Genomic DNA, 15,842 nt, shown 5'->3' with positions numbered 1-15,842 from the left:
CGAAATGACGGAAAAAAACTGCATTTTCCGCACATTTCGCTCGGCTCACCCATCGAAACACGCCCCCAACAACACATGGCCTACCGTCCCGCGTTCCCACAGGTGTCCCAATGGAAACAGTACTTCACATGTGTGGGTGAATCTACCTGGCCGCCAAGGGGAAAGCCTAAAACACAAGTAACCCCAAGTCTGTTTTCACACCTGAAATGTCACACTCTCACATCATACAGATATGGGCCTCTGGTGTCCAATCCACCAAGGAAAACAGGGAACCCCATGCATTTCTGAAAAGAGGACACCCGTGGGAATCCGCAGAGGAATGATATGCCCAAATCGCCCCAGAATTTATTACCCAGGCACCCCCGCAAAGTCCGAAATTACAGAAAAAAACTGCATTTTCTGCACATTTCGCTCGGTTTACCCATCGAAACACGCCCCCAACAACACATGGCCTACCGTCCCGCATTCCCACAGGTGTCCCGATGAAAACAGTACTTCACATGTGTGGGTGAATCTACCTGGCCGCCAAGGGGAAAGCCTAAAACACAAGTAACCACAAGTCTGTTTTCACACCTGAAATGTCACACTCTCACATCATACAGATATGGGCCTCGGGTGTCCAAGCCACCAACGAAAACAGAGAACCCCATGCATTTCCGAAAAGAGGACACGTCTGGGAATCCGCAGAGGTATGATATGCCCAAATCGCCCCAGAATGTATTACCCAGACAGCCCCGCAAAGTCCAAAATGTGGGAAAAAAATGCATTTTCTGCACATTTCGCTCGGCTCACCCATCGAAACACGCACCCAACAACACATGGCCTACCGTCCCGCGTTCCCACAGGTGTCCCAATGAAAATGGTACCTCACATGTGTGGGTGCACCTACCTGGCCGCCAAGGGGAAAGACTAAAACACAAGTAACCCCAAGTCTGTTTTCACACCTGAAATGTCACACTCTCACATCATACAGATATGGGCCTCGGGTGTCCAAGCCACCAAGGAAAACAGGGAAACCCATGTATTTCCGAAAAGAGGACACCCGTGGGAATCCGCAGAGGTATGATATGCCCAAATCGCCCCAGAATTTATTACCCAGATACCCCCACGAAGTCCGAAATGACGGAAAAAAACTGCATTTTCCGCACATTTCGCTCGGCTCACCCATCGAAACACGCACCCAACAACACATGGCCTACCGTCCCGCGTTCCCACAGGTGTCCCAATAAAAATGGTACCTCACATGTGTGGATGCACCTACCTGGCCGCCAAGGGGAAAGACTAAAACACAAGTAACCCCAAGTCTGTTTTCACACCTGAAATGTCACACTCTCACATCATACAGATATGGGCCTGGGGTGTCCAAGCCACCAAGGAAAACAGGGAAACCCATGTATTTCCGAAAAGAGGACACCCGTGGGAATCCGCAGAGGTATGATATGCCCAAATCGCCCCAGAATTTATTACCCAGATACCCCCACGAAGTCCGAAATGACGGAAAAAAACTGCATTTTCCGCACATTTCGCTCGGCTCACCCATCGAAACACGCCCCCAACAACACATGGCCTACCGTCCCGCGTTCCCACAGGTGTCCCGATGGAAACAGTACTTCACATGTGTGGGTGAATCTACCTGGCCGCCAAGGGGAAAGCCTAAAACACAAGTAACCCCAAGTCTGTTTTCACACCTGAAATGTCACACTCTCACATCATACAGATATGGGCCTCTGGTGTCCAAGCCACCAAGGAAAACAGGGAACCCCATGCATTTCTGAAAAGAGGACACCCGTGGGAATCCGCAGAGGAATGATATGCCCAAATCGCCCCAGAATTTATTACCCAGACACCCCCGTAAAGTCCAAAATGTGGGAAAATACATGCATTTTCCGCACATTTCGCTCAGCTCACCCATCGAAACACGCCCACAACAACACATGGCCTACCATCCCGCATTCCCACATGTGTCCCGATGAAAACAGTACTTCACATGTGTGGGTGAATCTACCTGTCCGCCAAGGGGAAAGCCTAAAACACAAGTAACCACAAGTCTGTTTTCACACCTGAAATGTCACACTCTCACATCATACAGATATGGGCCTCGGGTGTCCAAGTCACCAACGAAAACAGAGAACCCCATGCATTTCCGAAAAGAGGACACGTCTGGGAATCCGCAGAGGTATGATTTGCCCAAATCGCCCCAGAATTTATGACCCATACACCCCCGCAAAGTCAAAAATGTGGGAAAAAACATGCATTTTCCGCACATTTTGCTCAGCTCACCCATCGAAACACGCCCCAACAACACATGGCCTAGTGTCCCGCGTTCCCACAGGTGTCCTGATGAAAATGGTACCTCACATGTGTGGGTGCACCTACCTGGCCGCCAAGGGGAAAGCCTAAAACACAAGTAACCCCAAGTCTGTTTTCAAACCTGAAATCTCACACTCACACATCACACAGATATGGGCCTCGGGTGTCCAAGCCACCAAGGAAAACAGGGAACCCCATGCATTTCGGAAAAGAGGACACCCGTGGGAATCCGCAGAGGTATGATATGCCCAAATCGCCCCAGAATGTATTACCCAGACAGCCCCGCAAAGTCCAAAATGTGGGAAAAAAATGCATTTTCTGCACATTTCGCTCGGCTCACCCATCGAAACACGCACCCAACAACACATGGCCTACCGTCCCGCGTTCCCACAGGTGTCCCAATGAAAATGGTACCTCACATGTGTGGGTGCACCTACCTGGCCGCCAAGGGGAAAGACTAAAACACAAGTAACCCCAAGTCTGTTTTCACACCTGAAATGTCACACTCTCACATCATACAGATATGGGCCTCGGGTGTCCAAGCCACCAAGGAAAACAGGGAAACCCATGTATTTCCGAAAAGAGGACACCCGTGGGAATCCGCAGAGGTATTATATGCCCAAATCGCCCCAGAATTTATTACCCAGATACCCCCACGAAGTCCGAAATGACGGAAAAAAACTGCATTTTCCGCACATTTCGCTCGGCTCACCCATCGAAACACACCCCCAACAACACATGGCCTACCGTCCCGCGTTCCCACAGGTGTCCCGATGGAAACAGTACTTCACATGTGTGGGTGAATCTACCTGGCCGCCAAGGGGAAAGCCTAAAACACAAGAAACCCCAAGTCTGTTTTCACACCTGAAATGTCACACTCTCACATCATACAGATATGGGCCTCTGGTGTCCAAGCCACCAAGGAAAACAGGGAACCCCATGCATTTCTGAAAAGAGGACACCCGTGGGAATCCGCAGAGGTATGATATGCCCAAATCGCCCCAGAATTTATTACCCAGACACCCCCGCAAAGTCCAAAATGTGGGAAAATACATGCATTTTCCGCACATTTCGCTCAGCTCACCCATCGAAACATGCCCCAACAACATATGGCCTAGTGTCGAAAATGGTACCTCACATGTGTGGGTGCACCTACCTGGCCGCCAAGGGGAAAGCCTAAAACACAAGTAACCCCAAGTCTGTTTTCACACCTGAAATATCACACTCACACATCACACAGATATGGGCCTCGGGTGTCCAAGCCACCAAGGAAAACAGGGAACCCCATGCATTTCCGAAAAGAGGACACCCGTGGGAATACGCAGAGGTATGATATGCCCAAATCGCCCCAGAATGTATTACCCAGACAGCCCCGCAAAGTCCAAAATGTGGGAAAAAAATGCATTTTCTGCACATTTCGCTCGGCTCACCCATCGAAACACGCACCCAACAATACATGGCCTACCGTCCCGCGTTCCCACAGGTGTCCCAATGAAAATGGTACCTCACATGTGTGGGTGCACCTACCTGGCCGCCAAGGGGAAAGCCTAAAACACAAGTAACCCCAAGTCTGTTTTCACACCTGAAATGTCACTCTCTCACATCATACAGATATGGGCCTCGGGTGTCCAAGCCACCAAGGAAAACAGGGAAACCCATGTATTTCTGAAAAGAGGACACCCGTGGGAATCTGCAGAGGTATGATATGCCCAAATCGCCCCAGGATGTATTACCCAGACACCCCCGCAAAGCCCGAAATATGGGGAAAAAATGCATTTTCTGCACATTTCGCTCAGCTCACCCATCGAAACACGCCCCCAACAACACATGGCCAACCTTCCTGCATTCCCACAGGTGTCCCGATGAAAATGGTACCTCACATGTGTGGGTGCACCCACCTGGCCGCCAAGGGTAAAGCCTAAAACACAAGTAACCCCAAGTCTGTTTTCACACCTGAAATATCACACTCTCACATCATACAAATATGGGCCTCGGGTGTCCAAGTCACCAAGGAAAACAGGGAATCCCATGCATTTCCGAAAAGAGGACACCCGTGGGAATCCGGAGAGGTATGATATGCCCAAATCGCCCCAGAATTTATTACCCAGACACCCCCGCAAAGTCCAAAATGTGGGAAAATACATGCATTTTCCGCACATTTCGCTCAGCTCACCCATCGAAACATGCCCCAACAACATATGGCCTAGTGTCGAAAATGGTACCTCACATGTGTGGGTGCACCTACCTGGCCGCCAAGGGGAAAGCTTAAAACACAAGTAACCCCAAGTCTGTTTTCACACCTGAAATATCACACTCACACATCACACAGATATGGGCCTCGGGTGTCCAAGCCACCAAGGAAAACAGGGAACCCCATGCATTTCCGAAAAGAGGACACCCGTGGGAATACGCAGAGGTATGATATGCCCAAATCGCCCCAGAATGTATTACCCAGACAGCCCCGCAAAGTCCAAAATGTGGGAAAAAAATGCATTTTCTGCACATTTCGCTCGGCTCACCCATCGAAACACGCACCCAACAATACATGGCCTACCGTCCCGCGTTCCCACAGGTGTCCCAATGAAAATGGTACCTCACATGTGTGGGTGCACCTACCTGGCCGCCAAGGGGAAAGCCTAAAACACAAGTAACCCCAAGTCTGTTTTCACACCTGAAATGTCACTCTCTCACATCATACAGATATGGGCCTCGGGTGTCCAAGCCACCAAGGAAAACAGGGAAACCCATGTATTTCTGAAAAGAGGACACCCGTGGGAATCTGCAGAGGTATGATATGCCCAAATCGCCCCAGGATGTATTACCCAGACACCCCCGCAAAGCCCGAAATATGGGGAAAAAATGCATTTTCTGCACATTTCGCTCAGCTCACCCATCGAAACACGCCCCCAACAACACATGGCCAACCGTCCTGCATTCCCACAGGTGTCCCGATGAAAATGGTACCTCACATGTGTGGGTGCACCCACCTGGCCGCCAAGGGTAAAGCCTAAAACACAAGTAACCCCAAGTCTGTTTTCACACCTGAAATATCACACTCTCACATCATACAAATATGGGCCTCGGGTGTCCAAGTCACCAAGGAAAACAGGGAATCCCATGCATTTCCGAAAAGAGGACACCCGTGGGAATCCGGAGAGGTATGATATGCCCAAATCGCCCCAGAATGTATTACCCAGACACCCCTGCAAAGTCCGAAATGTGGGAAAAAAATGCATTTTCTGCACATTTCGCTCGGCTCACCCATCGAAACACGCACCCAACAACACATGGCCTACCATCCCGCGTTCCCACAGGTGTCCCGATGAAAATGGTACCTCACATGTGTGGGTGCACCTACCTGGCCGCCAAGGGGAAAGGCTAAAACACAAGTAACCCCAAGTCTGTTTTCACACCTAAAATGTCACACTCGCACATCACACAGATATGGGCCTCAGGTGTCCAAGCCACCAAGGAAATCAGGTAACCCCATGCATTTCCGAAAAGAGGACACCCGTGGGAATCCGCAGAGGTTTGATATGCCTAAATTACCCCAGAATTTATTACCCAGACACCCCCACAAAGTCCGAAATATGGGAAAAAAGCACATTTTCCGCACATTTTCTCGGCTCACCCATCAAAACACGCCCCCAACAACACATGGCCTACTGCCCCGCGTTGCCACAGGTGTCCCGATGAAAATGGTACCTCAAATGTGTGGGTGCACCTACCTGGCCGCCAAGGGGAACGCCTAAAACACAAGTAACCCCAAGTCTGTTTTGACACCTGAATTTTGACACGCTCTGCCGACCGGCACAACATACAGATATGGGCCTCTGGTGTCCAAGCCACCAAGGAAAACACACGAACCCCATGCATTTCCGAACAGAGGACAACCGTGGGAATCCACAGAGGTCTGCCTTGCGCAAATTGCCCCAGTTTCTATTAGCCACAATCCCCGACAAAGTGTGATATTTGGTGGCGAAAAAACACAATGTTCACTTTGTCTGGGGTTCTGGGTAATAAATTCTAGGCCGCTTCGTGCAAGTCAGACCTCTGTGCATTCCCAAGGGTGTCCTCTTTTGGGAAATGCATGGGCTTCCCTGTTTTCCTTGCTGGCTTCGACACCCTAGGCCCAAATGCTGTCACACAGGGTGTCCTTGGAAAGGGGAGAATCTCCCCTTTCCAAGGACACCATTTCCAGAAAAATCCCTGGTGGCTAGGGCTCCCAAACCCCTCCCCCCTTCCCATCACATTTTCTTTTCTTCATTTCTTATCATTTTTTTGTTTGACCCCTTCCCTGGGGGCAGATGATCAGCCATCTGCCCCCATGGTTGTACACATATGTGCCCCCATGCTTTGTGGGCCAGGGAGGGGGTGAGGGCTGCTTACTGTAAGCAGCCCCCACCTCCCCCCATTCAAAGACATCCCTGTGTCTAGTGTACATTGCTGCCCGTGCATCGAGCACCATGCGCCCAATCCACGGGCAGCAATGCTGTCACACAGGGTGTCCTTGGAAGGGGAAGAATCGCCCCTTTCCAAGGACACCCTTTCCAAAAAAATCCCTGGTGGCTAGGGCCCCCAAACCCACTCCCCCTTTCCCATCACTTTTTTTTTATTGTTATTATTTTTGTTTGTCCCCTTCCCTGTGGGCAGATGATCAGCCATCTGCCCCCAGGGTTGTACGCATATGTGCCCCCATGCTTTGGGGGCCAAGGGGGGTGCAGCCCCCACCTCCCCCCCATTCACAGACATCCCTGTGTCTAGTGTGCATTGCTGCCCGCTATCGCATGCCCTGCACCCGATCCATGGGCAGCAATGCTGTCACACAGGGTGTCCTTGGAAAGGGGAGAATCTCCCCTTTCCAAGGACACCATTTCTGGTAAAATCCCTGGTGGCTAGGGCGCCCAACCCCCCACCCCTTCCCATCACATTTTTTTTTTCATTTCTTATCATTTTTTGTTTGCCCCCTTCCCTGGGGGCAGATGATCAGCCATCTGCCCCCAGGGTTGTACACATCTGTGCCCCCATGCTTTGGGGGTTAGGGGGGGCAAGGGCTGCTTACTATAAGCAGCCCCCACCTGCCCCCCATTCAAAGACATCCCTGTGTCTAGTGTGCATTGCTGCCCGCGCATCGAGCGCCCTGCGCCCAATCCACGGGCAGCAATGCTGTCACACTGGGTGTCCCTGGAAAGGGGAGAATCTCCCCTTTCCAAGGACACCATTTCCAAAAGAATCCCTGGTGGCTAGGGCCCCCAAACCCCCTCCTCTCTTCCCATCACTTTTTTTTATTTTTATTATTATTATATTTTTGTCCCCTTCCCTGGGGGCAGGTGATCAGCCATCTGCCCCCAGGGTTGTACACATATGTGCCCCCATGCTTTGGGGGCCAGGGGGGCGAGGGCTGCTTACTGTAAGCAGCCCCCACCTCCCCCCATTCAAAGACATCCCTGTGTCTAGTGTGCATTGCTGCCCGCGCATCGAGTGCCATGCGCCCAATCCGTGGGCAGCAATGCTGTCACACAGGGTGTCCTTGGAAAGGGGAGAATCTCCCCTTTCCAAGGACACCATTTCCAAAAGAATCCCTGGTGGCTAGGGCCTCTAAACCCCCTCCACCCTTCCCATCACTTTTTTAAATTATTTTTTTATTATTATTATCATTATTATTTTTTGTCCCCTTCCCTGGGGGCAGATGATCAGCCACCTGCCCCCAGGGTGTATTAGATATGTGCCCCCATGCTTTGGGGGCCAGGGGGGAGGGCTGCTTACTGTAAGCAGCCCCCACACCCCCCCATCTCACAAACATATCCCTGGTGGTCCAGTGGGCATTTCTGTTCACGGATCGAGCGCTCTCACACAAAGTATGCGTGAAAAAGAACTGTTTGTTTTTTTGTTAAATACATCCAACCGTCGAAGGAAAGAACTTTTGTTGAAAGTAACTTAACCATCAAAGAACCTGATAGCTGGTACGGACTGTTGGCTCATGCTAGGAAAGCTTGATTGTGTGCTGTGCTCAGGAGATCCACCTTGTCCCGTGCTAAAAACGTGGTGAAGGGAGACACCTGACATATTATATGTGTACACTTCTTGCTTTTGAAAACCCTATCCCACCCTCTTTCTATATTTAGTTGTAAGGATGTGGCAATAGATTTTTTAGTGTAGGCCATTTATTTTGACAAGACGACACAATGACTGCCGTATTTTTCATTTAATGGTCGACCCTGGTTCCCATCTTAGATTTAGGCTGAGATTAGGTGTTTTTCCAACCTTCATACAGTTTAATAAACACCCTCAAATTGTGATCACTTGTGTCTGTTTTTACTGTTGCCTCCGTGAGTTCTTTACAGTAGTATGGTATGTGTCAATTAAATTGTATTTACAAATGTCTTGGCTGTTTGGATCATTTGTGGCTTTTGTTTCTATCTCTTTGTCAGATGTATGTGTTCTTTTTCAGGATGAAGTGGGACAAGGTTTAGCCAGACAATGTTTTTAGATTTCCCATATAAGGGTGTACCTGTTAAATGGTCTGCAGGTTTGTAGCACTCGCATTCACTAAGGGAAAGCATTTTTATACCGAAGCTGTACAATTTTTGTGACAGTGTTTTGTCAGATGATATGGCATCCCAGAGCTCTTTTAGCTCTGTTTTCTCAGCTTTGAGATAGCCTGTGATATATCTTGCAACTGCAGTGGAACTGTCTGCAATGTATTTTTTGTCTATGTTTGCATTCCACATTTTACACCGTGTCTAACAGAGGACAACAAGATATTTACTTGTCTTTTTTGCAAAATGGTTTGGGGAAGACAAAGCGACATTTGGTATAGTATTTACCTTTGTTTTATATCTTACTCATCAGTATTTTTCACATTTATGTTTTTGGAAGCTTAAGATGTGTGTACGTAGGTCACTATCTGTTTTCTGAAGGGATATAACAGGTAATGTATTTTTCAATAAACTGTAAAACAGTGGCCAAATTTGGGATTTTCTTTCATCCACAAAAACATGTGGATGTGTGGTGCTACTCTGTAGATTGATACTCTTTTCTCCAGAAGAAGAGTTTCAGTTCTCTGAGTGGAGGGGTAGTTTTAATTCAGATGAAGTGCAGCGGGGTAATGAAGCAGTGGTGAAAGTACCTTGATACATTGACAGGGTCAAGAGAACAGAGTTATTGTGGTGTTTTTATATCTATTCCATCTTTATATTGGTTTGTGGTGCATAAGAAGTCATGCAAGTGATACCATACGTACTCTGCACAAATGCAGATAACAAGACATGTGGGTGGGCCTAGGTCCCTCAGCATAAAACATACATCAGCGTGACATCGAAACCAGTTTGCCAAGAGATTTGTGATACTTGACTGCAAAACTTCACCTTTTTCTTCTATCTTTTGAAGCAGTTAGGTTATTAATGTGTGTGCAACTTCATGACATAGAGTTGCTAGTTCACTTTCAAATAGGAGGTGGAAAATGTATTCTCAATTTTGTCTGAATCTGTGGTATTCAGAATACATTCATAAAGAATGATATTTGGATGTACTAATTTGTGTGGATCGGTCATCAAATCTTCCTCCTTTTGCTGTAGGAAAGAGTAGAGGAAAAAAAGGTGCTTCTAATATTTTTCCCCATGTGCTCATTGGGGATCCTTTTGCTTGACGCATTTCATATGTTTCTAAAGCATCTTCAATTGTATCTTTGGAGTGTAGTGAGTGAATTGTATACTGGTCTAAAATGGTAAAAGGATCAACATGTTCAAATTGGCCAGTTTGTGGGGAATCTTGAATAATGAGGATGTTTTCTCTTAAGTTTTCTTTTATGTTTCTATCTTTGTTGTATTCCTTGTTTGCATTTAGATATTGTAGGGCTTGTCTAACTTTGTTTAAGTCGACTAGCTGTCGCCAAGTTCTTTTGTCTTTTGTTGGTACACCATTAACTAGTACAATCAAAGACTGATTTATTGGCTGTTGTACTCCTAGAGTTTCTACATTTTCTTTAAGATCTAATGGTAAATATAATACTTTGCCACGGATGCCCTTTTCTAACTCAGATGCAGTCAGTTTGGTTTTTGGTTGAAGGTGTATTATAGCTTGAAATGGGTGCACTGTTTGGATTATACTGCTCTCATACAAGTTAATTTGTTGGAGAGCCTTTGGAAGTGGGAATATTTCTAAGTTATTAGCATGTGATGGCATTTGGTTATTGTCAAGCTTTGTGTTGCAGTATATGCAAACTTTTAATAAGATGTTCTGCAACAGCACATACTTGGTCAGCTATTTCAGCAGATGTCTTTTGAAACTTAGCTGTTTCTTTTTTGTATCTTTTTGGTAGGCGGTTGGTTTTTGGGAGGTTTTTGGTAATCAACTTCAGTTCCAAAGTATTTACTTTAGACGTAGTCTATTTATCGAATGAGTTGTTTGGCTGTTCCAAGTAGGAGAATGTTATATACATTTTGCAGTCCTAGAGCAGGACTTTTTGCATAGTATAGTCTATGTCCAAGATTCTGTATAGCAGAATGGTGTATTGCTAAAATATTGATGTAGAGGAAGGTGGTTTTGCAAGCAGTTCCTAATATGCAGGCTATTGAATGTCCTCAAAGTCCAATGTGTTTGCGCACTGGACAAGAGTCCATGATTTGTAAAGTTTTAATTTGTCTTTAGTTTCACATAGTGTTTGAGGAATTGTCAAAAAGATTTAAATGAATGTTGGTGTATGTTACACATTGAGCTGCATGTCCATTTGTACACTGGACAGTGTGTTAGAATGAAAGGAACATTTGGTTGAAGGTTTGCTGGTGATGTTTTTTCAACAGGGTTTCTTTTGCCATGATGGTGTCTCCTACCATTTCCTACCTTCGGCCATTACTGCCTATGGTAATTGCTTTTTTGTGTTCATGTTTATAAGCCTCTTCATTGAACTATGGTTTTGTGCTGCTGGTGTGAATCCATTCACCTTCACAGAAGTTTGAAAAGGTATATATATTGACATCGCATATGTTTAGAAGTACTTTTTGTAATGTATTGATTAATTTATTTATTTGCTTCATTCTGTTTAAAATCAATATATACAATGTTGTCTTTAGTAGAAACATGCTTGTCAATTAGAGCTTCAAATGAAGTAGTTTTTAGGGTAGATCGTGTCTTTTCAGATTGTGAAGACCTCTGCGGTGGGACTTTTTTTGTAAAATGTTTTTTTTGGATTGCTTTACAGTGGCTATGTTAACATTGGTAGATATAGTGTTAGGTTCATTAGTAGGTCTGCTTTTGTTTGTACATTTCTCTTATTTTTATTTTTTGAAAGAGTATCTGTACCTTTTTTAGTGGTGGCTGGATTAGTTTTGTTGAGAGAGGTTACTAGCTCTTTTGTTTTAATGTTTTTATACATTGTTTTGGAGGTGGATGACTGTGTAGCTTGCTGTAATTCTTATCTGCTCTATTGTGCCTTTCTTTTCTACAGAGTTGCTTTTTAGACAGCATGTTGTTGTGTCTGTTGTGAAAAAGGAAAGTTTGGGTTTGAAAGTTGTGGAATGCATATGCGTGTATTGTGCATGGGTGTGTGTGTGTGTGATTGTAGAGATGATTAGAGTGCTGTTCGATTGTGAAGTGGGTAATGGGTGTGGTTGGGAAGGTTGTAAGAGTAAGAGTCTGTAAAGGTGTGATGGCCTTGGGTTAGTGAGTAAGGGACTGGTGGTGTGATTGAATAAGTAGGGGCATTATGATGCTTTGAGGAAAACAGCAGGTTTTATAATGGTGGTGTTTAGATGGTAATGGATAGAGTGTGAATGGTGCAAAAACATGAGTAAGAGTGAAATAAAAGTTGTTGATTCAAAAAGAATACTCTAAAGTTAGTGATTATATGTGTTCATAGTGAAGTACTTTTATTAAGCAAGGTCGTGTTTTATGAAGGTAGTAGGAGTTGTTAGGAAAGATAGTTAATGATGTTGTGTCATGGGTGGTATACTAAAGTGTGTTAACTATGTTTTTAGATGAATTAGAGTATAAGTAATTCTGTTTCACACATTAGAAGGAACAGGGTAAACACAGGTGTAAGAAAAAGGTTTTTTTTTTTTTTTTTTTTTTTTTTTTTTTTATTTGTATATAATCTTTCTAGATTTTTTAACAAAAGTTGAGAGGAAAGAATTGTTCGAGAGAAGCGGAAGAAACGGTGGAACTTTTCATTCTGTCTGTGTTGGAAGAAGCACGTTAAGGATGTGTTTCATGATGTTTATAGTTGCCAACTGCCATGCCTGTTTGTCTCCGTCCAACAGTTTGTTCCAACACGTTTCTTCGCTTTGAAGAGTAAAATTTGTAAAAATGTCTGTCAGGTATCTGTCACGAATTTCTATCGTCGCCGGACAGTTCAGGAGGAGGTGGCGTATGGTTTCCTTGTCCGTGGTGGACTTGCAGAGACGGCAGAAGCTGGATAAGGATTGATGTCTAATCGCCAGTATTTCATTGGTTTCTAGAAGGTTCAATCTTATTTTTAAAAAATAATTTCGGGCCGCTCTATTTGGGAATAGTTTCAGAAAAGGTTGGATAGCGTCGAGTTTCTTGAAGAAAGGAGGAAGGTGACTGGAAAGTTTGTATTTTGAGGCAGAGTCATTGGTGTTGATCCAGTCAAGTTCTTTGATTTTCTTGACAACTCGAACGGGGTTGGCGATGAGATCTTCTGTGTTACAGGCAACTGAGTCTAGGATGTTCAAGACTTTACTTTCCCATCGAGTGAGCATATGGCAAGTGCCCAGTCGGATTTCTTCACTTATCAGTTGGTATGCGTAAAGCGTTTCTTTCTGTCTACATTTTCGATAAAGCATGACGCTATTGCAATCCACAATTGATTTTAGCGAGGAGAGAGTTAGTTCTCGTCTAATTACTGATATCGGAGTTGTTTTCGGCAGGCCCAAAATTGGGCGCCAGAAGTTTGCTTCTAATTTTGGCCATAAGTCGTGGGGAAGGTTCGGCATTGCTTCGGCGCCATATGTCAAGGATGGGATAACTTTCATTTTGTAGAAATCTCTTACAGGTCTAATTGAGAATCTACCATATTTAATGTCAATCGCCTTTCCTTGTGTGGCTAGCTTGGTAGTTTTGGCGCGTAGGGACTCTTGCATTGCTTTTTCTTTGTATGAGCTATCTAGGGTGACTCCCAAATATTTAAAAGTTGTGACTTTTTCAATGGTAGTAGTGCCAAGTTTCAAATTCGGTGCCGATTTCTTTTTAGAGAATTTCTCTATTATCATCATTTTTGTTTTGGATTCATTTATTTCCAAATTGTTTGACGTCATGTAGAATTGAAGATTTGTTAATTGACGTTGAAGGCCAATGGGGGTATTATCCAGCAAGATTAGGTCGTCGGCGTAGAGTAGGCGACTGATTTGTTCTCCTCCGAGTTTAGGCGGAAAAACTCTAATCTTTGTTTCCGTTTCCTGGAAGTCGCCTAAATAGGACAAAAACAGAGCCGGTGCTAGTGGGCATCCCTGTTTGACGCCTCTGTTTGTTGTTATTGCTTGTGTTAGAGTGCCTTGCTTGTTCAGGCGGACCCTCATGGTAGTATTTGAGTAGAGGGCTTTAATTGGGTTGAGTACGTCTAATGGACATCTCCATAGGGTAAGCTTTCTCCACAGTCTTTCTCGATCGACTTTGTCAAAAGCTTGTGTGAGATCGACGAAGATGATATATAGACGTGGGCGACCCTCCCAGATTTTGCTTTTGAGGGCACTCAATATCAAAATGTTGGCGTTAGTCCCCAGGTTCTTTTTAAAGCCAGTTTGGAGGTTATCGTGGCACGGGGAGTCTTTGGCCCAAGTAATGAAATGTTTTAGCAGCAAGGACCCAAACATTTTGCCTATTGGGTCAAGGAGGGCAATAGGGCGATAATTCGCTGGGTCTAATCTATCCCCTTTTTTGTAGATAGGGACGACGTTTGCACAAGTCCATGAAGATGGAATTGATTTTGTGGTTGTGCAGCGTTTAAATATTTGGCTCAAAAGGGGAGCCCAAGTCTCTGGATGGGATTTCAAGTCGAGGTTCGTGATGCCATCCGGTCCAGGCGCACGTGATGGTTTTAACTTTTTAATTAAGGCAATGATGTCCTCAATGTTGTCCACACTGATCCAGGGGGTTTCGTTTGGTTCCATCAAAGGGGATTTGATAGTTGGACTCTTAAAAAGGGTTTGAAAGTGGTGTTCCCAGGTCAGTTGACCAATTCCATTTATTTGGCATGGTCGATCTCCTGGTGCAGTTGAATGAAGTAAGGTCCAAAAGTCTCTGGCGTTGTTTCTGGTGATGGCCATGAGAATATTTTCCGCGTCTTGCTGGTACAACTTATGGCGGTAGCCTTTTAACCATGATTTGTAGTCTTTGACGGCCAATTTAATGGTCTCGAGTGCTGATGAGGGCTCCAACCCTTTTGCTTGTCTTTTTATTCTCCTCAGTTCTCTTTTTTTTTCCGTGACTAATGTGTCATAGGTATGGTTTCGGTCTAGTGGTGGAGTCTTCTTTTTTTTTTGAGGAGCTTTAAAGATGGTCAATAGGGGCAGGTAGTCCACGTCTGTCCTAGGGGGTTGATTACTGTAGTCTTTGTATTGCGCTGTGATAGTGGTTATTGCTTTTTCCGTTAATCTGAGTCTTGTTCCTTGCGTGGAGAGTTCAATATCTGAGGTCATGGTGTGGTTAATCGGAGAGGAGGTAGACCAAATTGTTTCTAGTAGATTATGGTCACTTTCCTTTGTTTTAGTCACTTTAAAGGAGATTATGTGGGGTAGTAGAGAACGAGATACAAAGATGTAGTCAATTGTGGAGGATGAATTTGCTCTTTCCCAAGTTGGAAGTCTATTAGAGTCGGGAAATGTTAGATCTAAGTTGTCAAAAGATCTAGACTTCATTAAGTTTTGCCATTTTGTCGGCCTCTGGTCTGTTACTAATTTTTTCGATCTATGTCCCTTTGAATTTGCCAAGGGTTGATTGTTTATGTTGAGGTCCCCACATAAGATTACGTGGTCAGGCTTATGTGTAACTTGCACCCAGTCCAGTTCTTGTTCTATTGTGTTAATAAATCTTGAACTTTCAATAGTGGCTGGGTTCCAGTAGATGGTCACAATTATAAGTGTCTTTAGCAAGGTTTTAGACGATTCTCTTTTTTTGGTAATCCAATTTAACTTTACCATTAGCATGAAGTGGTTTTCTTTTAGCTTTTGCGAATTTACGAGACCTCGTCCGCTACGGATTGCTATCAGGAGACCGGCCGTTGGACGGCCTAAAGAGCCTTTCTTGGCTAATACTGTGTGGGTTTCATAGCCATCAAGTACTGGAGAGTGTATAAGCCATGTCTCTTGTAAGCAGACAATATCATAATTTGTTAGGTTTGAAGGTCCTGATGTTAAATGGAGGAAACCTCTGGTGTTCCACGAGCACAATTTTATTTGATTTTGGACGTTTGCGTTTAGACGATCTGTTGTGTTGATGTTGATCGTGTTCTCGAATGGCTACTTTTGTTTGTTTAACTTTAGGGCCTTTGGTAACCATGACCAGAGAGAAAGTAGAGG

This window comes from Ambystoma mexicanum, chromosome 1p, assembly GCF_040938575.1.
Source record: "Ambystoma mexicanum isolate Mex_15411 chromosome 1p, UKY_AmexF1_1, whole genome shotgun sequence".
Taxonomy (NCBI): domain Eukaryota; kingdom Metazoa; phylum Chordata; class Amphibia; order Caudata; family Ambystomatidae; genus Ambystoma; species Ambystoma mexicanum.
The sequence above is the reverse complement of the archived record's forward strand: the minus strand, read 5'-3'. Positions refer to the sequence as shown.